The following is a 9,551-nucleotide window of genomic DNA, read 5'->3' on the forward strand; positions in this document are numbered from 1 at the left end:
CTCACCTTCTTGGATAATGTGGACACTATTATTTGGAACCCCATGATTGGGAGAATCCATGAACATGGTCGCCAAATGTACAGGTGATATTGCTCAATACTGACAACACAGTATGTTCATCTCTTTGGAGTTAGTGGTTAAAGCATTTGCTCGTCACACCGAAGACCCAACATGGATATAATGAGTGAAGCCCATTTCTGGTGTCCCCCGCCATGATATTGCTGGAATATTGCTAAAAGCGGTGTTAAACTCACTCACTCACTCACTCACTCACTTTGGTGTTGGTAAAGACATTGACTCGTGTGACATGATTGATGGAATTAGAGACTCACTGATGATCACCTTGTCAACATGACCGAAAATGTTAACCCTGTTTGCAAGCTGAAAAGGTAAGGGTGTCACATATAGGACGACTCAAAGCCTTGCTGCATACACCCCTGTCAAAAGAGGCACATCCCTGGCTGCATAGTAGAGTACTGAGACGTATTTTGTTCAAATTGAACTTGACCGTGATCAATCCCACGTTGGGCGCCACTGTAGTGGCCATAGAATTTTCGAGATTTGAACCAAGGACCTGATCTGAGGTCGAACGACTTGTCCGCATGTCCAGAAGTTCACCCAGTCAGGTAGCTGACAGGGTGAGGATGTCTTCTCTGCGATCCCTCCAAGCCCTGCTACATTACCGAATCATGCTGGAAATTGGGGTTAAAGCTGCTTTGAACTGTAATTTGGTAAAGTAATGTGATGTCATCTTGATGGAGGAGTTAAAGTACTGACACAGACAGGTATGGTGCAGACAAACCATGCAAGTACCACAATCTGGGATTTGAACTGACATCCTCCCTATTCTGGCATCCATGGAACAGAACCCTGCACAGCAAGTTAACATGGTATACAATCTCATTAAAATCAGATCTAAGTTCACGCTGCCGCCAAACAAAGATCTGAGGACAGCCCATTACGGGTCACGTCAGAGCGACATTTCGGGAACTTTGCCCTACTACTGAAATGACTAAAAAGAAGTCGACATCAGCCAATATGAAAGCAGCTTTCTCGAGCTTTACGGCACTGGTTTCAACCTGGCGACTTCCATTTCAGACTACGCTTGAAAAATATGTTGACACAGTTCTCGATAAAACTTTTGAAAACTGAACAAACGAACATTCCGCAATGTCTAATATATGGTTGCGATTGTATGGCAGTGCTTCCCACGTACTGTGCAACGCCTCCTCCGTTCAAATGTTTATCTCACGGAAGCGAGAGAGAGACGATAATTTTGAAGGAAATACCCCGTGTTAACATTTTCGAGGTTGCATGATTAGAAAACACATTCCGATTGTAACTTTCATGATCTGGTCAGCGACGCTTTGATTGATCGGATGAAAGATCGTTCTGACGTGACCCGTAATGGGATGTCCTGAGATCTTTGTTTCTCGGCAGCGAGAACTTAGATCTGATTTTACTGAGACTGACATTGTATGTTTACATGGATTCTTACCATGTTATCAGGCTGGATAACAGAAGATCTACATCGAAACGTCGTGGCTATATGCAATATACCAGAAGTTGTTATCCATAAAGATGTACGTTTTCTTTAGCCTCGTTCATGGTGATGTCTTTAAATCCTAGCTCTCCCAGCAGCTCGATGTAGTATAAATCTTGACTTGTGGCAGAACAGCGAGGGACAGTCTGACAGCTGGTCACTCGGTATTGACCAACACGACTATAACCATAAGGGAAAGTTAGATTCTAATTTAAGCATATTTCTCCCCGACTCAGTTATTTGACATATGTTTCTGAACGTTATTAACGGGCTGTTGGCAAAAACTCAGTTCTCATCATTTCCATTGTTATCAGAACAATTTGATATTTTCTTCCTTTCTTAATGGAAAAAGATATTGGAAAAAATAGAATATCTACTAGTATTTATATATTACACACGTCACGCTTTTCTAGCAGACCGCCTCCGTGGTCTAGGGGTAGAGCGTCCGCCGCGTAATACCAAAAGATGTTAAAAGATGGTACTTGTTGTTACCCTGCCTGGCGCATTAAGGGGCTGAAACAAGGACTAATCGTCTCGGAGTCAGTATACTGTGTCTGCGTGGGATATTCATGTTTAACAACGGCATTGATCAACTTGAGACTATGATAGCTTGGACTAAATCGGAGTATGATAAAGACATTGACATAGTTCTATATGGGGACCTTATACACGAACTGCATCCCAGGATGATTTCATTTAAGTTTGTTTGTTTGTTGTTTAACCCCGCACTCAGCAATATTCCACCTATATGACGGCGGTCTGTAAAGAATCGAGTCTGGACCAGACAATCCAGTGATTGACGTCATGTACATCGATCCACGCGGATCGATGGCATGCATCAACCAAATCAGCGAGCCTGACCACCCGATCCCGCAAGTCGCTTCTTACGACAAGCAGAGTCGCCTTTTACAGCAAGCATGGGTTGCTGAAGACCTATTCTACCTGGATCTTCACGGGATTTCATTTTAGAGAATGAACGTGATGTTGAATTGGGATGCTGGATCTAGGAGAGATGTATGAAGAAAATATGTTCTGTGAACTAAGGAAATCACAAGATGAGAAAACAGATAAATTTTGTTTGTCATTTTTAAATATATGTAAACAGTGGGGACTTTAATGGTGAATGGAAGGACATCGGACGTGAAAGGTTGTTTTACGTTCACAGGCCAAAATTTGACAAGTTTGATAGATTATTTTCTTGTGTATTCATGTTTTGCCACCGGAGGTTTACAAGAATGCTTTGCACTTTCTTCTATATATACATCTATTGTTCAATTCTATTTTGGATACTGGAATTTTCCCCAATTCATGGAATGTTGGAATTGTATTGGCACTTTTTAAGAAGTGAGACACGTCGCGTCGGATCCAAATAACTACAGGGGCATTTCACTGTTAAATGTAATTTAACATCCGTTATTGGACAAAAGCGAAAATGTCAGGTGGAAATAGTTTTCTGTGGTTTCATTTTAGTTTTTTTACATTTTCGCTTTTGTTTTTGACATTTTCGTTTTGGTTTTTGACATTTCCATTTTAGTTTTTGACATTTTCGCTTCACATTTCAGCGACTCAATAGCTACTTGAAAGTACATTTTCCATGTTTTCGGTTGTTTTTATACATGATTTATCACATATTTGTATGACAAATTGTGTTGATTTGCAAAAGGTTACGATAAAAGTATGTGAAACATCAAAATATAGAAAAACAGACTCCATGTCCCTTATGGGCCACCGTATTTACAGTCATTAGCACAAATTATCTTCGAAATCCAAAGCATAGTTTTTTTGCTGCATTTATTGACCTCTGGAAAACTTTTGATTCTGCTGATAGGTCTAAATTATTGTATCTACTGTTACAGGACAGCATACTGTTTTAAGTGTTAATGAGTATACATGTATGAACATGTTTATGCATGTGTTCGTCTGGGAACTGTTCGAACTGACGCATTTCAGACCTCCAGCAGAGTCCGACAGGGCTGTGTGCTAAGACCACTGTTTTTCATGTTTTTTTTATAAACCAACTTGCTACAGATTTAGATAATAGTGTAACGAAGGGATTTTTGTTGATGAGTTTGTTGATGACCTCAAATTGTTACTGTTTGTGGATGACATTGTCTAAGTAGCGGACTCTGTAAATGAGTTGCAGAGAAAATTAGATAAATTGGAATCTTTTTGTGATATACGGGGTCAATGTCAATGCGGATAAGTCAAATATGATTGTATTCAGGAATGGTGGTGTTTATTAAACGAGTTGAGAAAAGGTTCTTTAAAAACTACTGAAATGAAATTAGTTACATATCATAAATACTTGGGCATTGTCTTTCATCTCGGCTTCTATGGTCTAAGGACTGTGAAACCCTAGCGACAAAGCATGTTTTCCTATTTTTAAGTTGACTAAAATTTATTCTTACCTATGATTTAAGGTAAAGTTTCTATATTTGAGAGTGAAATAGCTCCGAATGTATGTTATAGAAGTATAATTTGGGGATTTTTTTAGAGAAATTATGGAAAAAGTCCAAAGTTTTTTTTCAAGAGATATCTGTTAATCAGTAATGAAGCAGCATCTAATGCTGTTCTTGTTGAGGTTGGCCGTTATCATCTATGTGTTAAATATTTCAACCGATGTATAAGGTATTAGTGCAGACAAATACGCATAAATCCGAATTGCCTTCCACATGGTTGTTATAAAATGCTTAAAGTACAAGATCATACAAGGTTGGGTTAATTGGGCATCTCATGTGAGAATGCTTGTGTTTAAGTCAGGTTTTGATTATGCTTGGATATCACAGGATTGTGGAGATATACATTATTTTATGGGACTATTCAAGAGAAGATGTATTGACACTGATGTACAAAACTGGAGTCACAAGATTAGGGATTGTGTTCTTAAATCATTATGCGTCTTATAAATCACTAATGGAGAGTAAACTCTATGTTAACCCATGCTTTGATATACGTCTTGTACGGGAATTAGGGGCGGTCGGGTAGCCTAGTGGTTAAAGCGTTCGCTCGTCACGACGAAGACCCGGTTCGATTCCCAACATGCTACATTGTGTGAAGCCCGTTTCTTGTGTCCCCCGCCGTAATATTGCTGGAATATTGCTAAAAGCGACGTTAAACCATACTCACTCAACCACTGTTCGAGAATTGGAGAAATTTCGATGTTTAACACGTTTAAAATTATGAAAAACAGCGTTTTAGCAAAAAGTTTATGAAACCTGAATTAATCTTTAGTGATTTAATAGAATTAGAAGATGAATATCATTTTGCACTAATTTGCCCTTATTACAAGAAAAGAAGGGATAGTTTAATTCATCGGTATCCATCACAACAGACATTTCTCTCCCTTATGTCCCAAAAGGATGTTAATGGTATTAGTGATTTTGCTATTTATTTAAGAATACATCTGCCAGTTTCTCGTTAAGTGAGTGAGTGAGTTGGGTTTAACGCCGCTTTTAACATTATTCCAGTTTTATCGTGGCGTGTCAGATTAATGTGAGAGGAAAGCCCGAAGTGATGCAGGTCTCAGACGTTTACCACTTCGGTGAAACCCACGAGCACGGGTATGGTGCTGACAAACCTAGAAACATAATTGGGGCGAACCGGGATTCGAACCCACAATCATAGATTTCTGGCGTGTCCAAGGGACGCAACTCTGCACAGCGAATCGCGGCGCCTTAGACGAATGGGCCACCCGTGCCCCCGTTTCTCGTTAAGCAGAAATACGAATCTGTATCACAGATTTAGATGTATTTATAGATATATATTGTGGCAAGATAATAAACGCAGCATATTATGCTGCACTTGTCAGACAATTGCAGGATGGCATTATGAACTATAAGAGACGTGGAAACCTGAGAAACGGTGTGGCCTTCCATTAGCACAATGCGCCAGTGCACACTTCAGTCATTGCTGTCAAAGCATGGCTCCAATCAGTGAGTGGGGCTTTGAAGTCCTGAAGCATCCATCTTAATCCCCTACTCTTGCTCCGTCAGACTTCCACCCCAACATGAAGAAAACTCCACCCGCAACCCATTCAGACTCAAACGATGGCGTCAATGTAGATGGGGAAAGAACAGAGAAGGACTTCTAAGAAAATGTGACAAAACCCCTCCAACCTAGTTGGTAAAAGTGTGTCCATGTGGAATGGTTTGTTTGTTTGTTGTTTAACGCCGCACTCAGCAATATTCCACCTATATGACGGCGGTCTGTAAAATAATCGAGTCTGGGCCAGACAATCCAGTGATTAACATCATGAGCATCAATCGACGCAATTGGGATCGATGACATGGATCAACCAAGTCAACGAGCCCGATCACCCGATCCCGTTAGTCGTCTACGGCAAGTATGGGTTGCTGAAGACCGATTCTACCCTGGAATCTTCACGGTCCCATTTTTAAGCAATAGTCCACCAATACCACGGCTGGGACACCAGAAATGGGCTCCACAACATTGTACCCATGTAGCGAAGCGAACCCAGTTCCCCAATGTGAAAGAATATTTCACATGTCATTATCTGGCCGTCATCACTGACTGCTCGGAAGTCAACAACTTTGGCCATATCCCTGACTAAACACAGCCCTCCAATAGACACCATGGTCAGCAAGTCGGTCCTCATGTCTGCGACCTTTCACTAATGTTTGTTAAATCTTATCAAACTTCTGTGCCATCCTTGATTATCAGGTATATTATATCTCCATTTTTATGGATGCTCATGATGTCAATCACTGGATTGTCTGGTCCAGACTTGATTATTTATATACCATCATCATATAGGTGGAATATTGCTGAGTGCGGCGTTAAACAACAAACAAACAAACAAATGATATTCTCATAAATACCCACGACCCATTCTCCACCATAGTTCTTCATGAAGTGACCTCTCACCCCCCATCGCTCCTATGCCTAGCTGTTTTTGGAATAATGCTATTCGAATCGAATTGGGTACAAAATGAGGTTATGGTTGTGATGAGGTCAGTGGGTATTAATCACAATGGAGATACTCAGCAAATGAGGTGATTCTGCCCTGGCAGCCATGAAGTCCTTGTTGGGCAACAGTTGCACCCATATAATCAGCGCAAGGGTGAATGAGTGAGTAGGGTTTTAGCAATATTCCAGCCCAGAAATGGGCTTCACACATTGTCTCCTGTGGGGAAGCAAACCTGGGTCTTCAGCGTGACCAGTGAACTCTTCAGCCACTAGCCTACCCCACCGCCCCAGCACAAGGGAGAGTGGGAGGGGGAGAAAGGGGGAGAGCACTTTATTTTAAAATGGATCCTAGTTACCTACCATGCTGAAAAGGTTCTGACAGACCAAGAATCATAATTTGTGCAAATCCAGGAATCACACCCATGATCATAGGATCCTGTTGTGCAATAAGGGCCACAACTCTGCACAGGTAATTGTGCCACCTGTGCCGCCTCCAGTCAAAGCAGGACCAACCCATCCAACACTTTCGATTGTTCTGTTGGTACAGTGAGTCAAATATGATAAAAAGTTCTACAACAATGTCACAGTTTCTTTTGGTAAAGCAATTTATTGTTGTAAGACAATTGATGTAAAATAACGAATTCACAAAATCAAATCAAATTTGATGCTCGTTTGGGCCAGTATGTACATTACTGATAAAAGTGAACTAAAATTGTCTTCTCAATGGACTTACTATATCCTCTCCCTCGCAGCTTATTTCCTTAATATGTGACATGTATTTCTCGTAAATAATTTGAAAACTGTTAGAAATCTGAAAAAAAAGTTCACTTCAAATGACAAATCTACATACATCAAAGTCTTATTTACATTTAATAATACAAAAACAAACTTCTTGACTTAATAGATAATATAAGTTTTACAAAGAACCCAAACACTAAGCTCATCTTAGAAATTGTATCTAATGGAAAATATTTAAGATCAGACAGGCAAGGAAAAAAAATTAAAACTAAAAGTACATAAAAATATCAAATAAATTGTACAAAATTACAATAAAAAAACATTCAATGGTCTGCAATCAGCAGGCGATATCTTTGCACGCACAATGTTGATTGTTTTTTGTGACTGGATTGATAACTTCACATACAAAAAAGCGGAGCCATATTACCGATTCTAATAAAGGACCTACTATTTGTACCTCTAGACCAAAAGTACTGTAAACACTGCATACATGTCTGAAACGTTATTTTTTGTTGTGATTTTTGTCTTGTTTGTGTGAAAAAGAATCTGTATGCTGTATTCATCACAATAAGTGCGCTGACTGCTTAGAAAATTGACAAAGGGGACACTTGTTAAAACCAGAGTGAGATGGGTCATTGCCATTCTGAACGATTGGTTGGTTTGTTGTTTAACGCTGCACTCAGCAATATTCCAGCTATATGACCGTGGTCTGTAAATAATCAAGTCTGGACCAGACAATACAGTGATTAATATTATGAGCATCGATTCACGCAATTGGGATCGATGACATGCATCAACCAAGTCAGCGAGTCTGACCACCTGATCCCATTAGTTGCCTCTTAGGACAAGCATAGTCACCTTTTACGGCAAGCATGGGTTGCTGAAGACCTATTCTACCCCGGATCTTCACGGTTCTTCTGAACGATACTTCAATCATAACATTGCATGCCAGAATAATGCGTGGAGGAAACCTATGTCCTACAGCTATTGACATCTACCACTAATACTATTGTGTACGGAGTAACGTGGCTTTGAACTGTTTTCAGTTATATATACACTGTGTCAGCATCACTTGGGAGGAGAGCCGGTTGTGATGCAGGTTCTACATGTGTGCTATTGTTGGGAACCTATTAGCACTGTCATGGTGCTGACAAACCTAGAAACAACCATAGCTTGTCTGGCACAGCGAATCACTGCATTTCTAGGCATCTAGGCCACCTGGGTCCCCTACTTTGGTGAGTCAGTATGGTTTTACGGCACTTTTAGCAATATTCCAGCAATATCACGGTGGGAGACACCAGAAATGGGCTTCATACATTGTACCCATTTTGGGAATCGATCCCAAGTCTTCGGCGTGACGAGCGAACGCTTTAACCACTAGGCTACCCGACCGCCCCTTGACCATCAGTTTCAGCATAAGCATGACAGTCACAAAAGTTTGTCTCAATATGGCTCAGGTCCCTTGCATGTGAAGTATCAGCAGTGTCATCCTTGATTAACCATGGCGTTTAGTTTAATTTCTATAGTGATAAAAACACTGGACCTCTCCACTACCATAGCTGCTTTAGCCCTAGACTAATGCTTTGTCTCTGAAAATATATAATTTTAATAGAAACAAACAACTCCATTTAAGTTGAAAAGAAGCCCTGGTGAGAAGGAGATTCAGATTCCCAAACCTGAGGAACATCTAGACTTAATTCATTTGGAGTTAGTGAGTGAGTGAGTATTATTTTACGCCGCTTTTAGCAATATTCCAGCAATATCAAGGCGCGGGACACCAGAAATGGGCTTCACACATTGTACCCATGTCGGGAATCGAATCGGGTCTTCGGCGTGAGTATTGTTTTACGCCGCTTTTAGCAATATTCCAGCAATATCAAGGCAGGGGACACCAGAAATGGGCTTCACACATTGTACCCATGTCGGGAATCGAACCCAGGTCTTCGGCGTGACGAGCGAACGCTTTAACCACTACCCGACCGCCCCTAATAATTCATTTGGAGATTTTGCATTACAGAACGGCTTGGTGGAAGTGAAAATAATATGATTCAGAGACTGTGTGACAGACTACTTGAGCAGGAATATTAACTCCTCTATAAGAACTACCCTAAGAGTTTCTCATGCAGGTGACAGTAAATTGACGAGATTACTATTTTGAAAGTCCTGTCGTTCGAAACAGACTCGAAACTAAGCCATGGAGGTGAATAAATCCAGTGAAGTACTCATTATAGAATGACATAACACATTGAATAATCAAGGACCAAACAGCGTATGAGGCAGGACAAGATCTTGCAACTAAACACTTGATCAACGTGACCATTAGCACCAAACACACTGAGATAGT

Source organism: Haliotis cracherodii, unplaced genomic scaffold, assembly GCF_022045235.1.
Source record: "Haliotis cracherodii isolate W230 unplaced genomic scaffold, xgHalCrac1.p SCAF_13, whole genome shotgun sequence".
NCBI classification, from domain to species: domain Eukaryota; kingdom Metazoa; phylum Mollusca; class Gastropoda; order Lepetellida; family Haliotidae; genus Haliotis; species Haliotis cracherodii.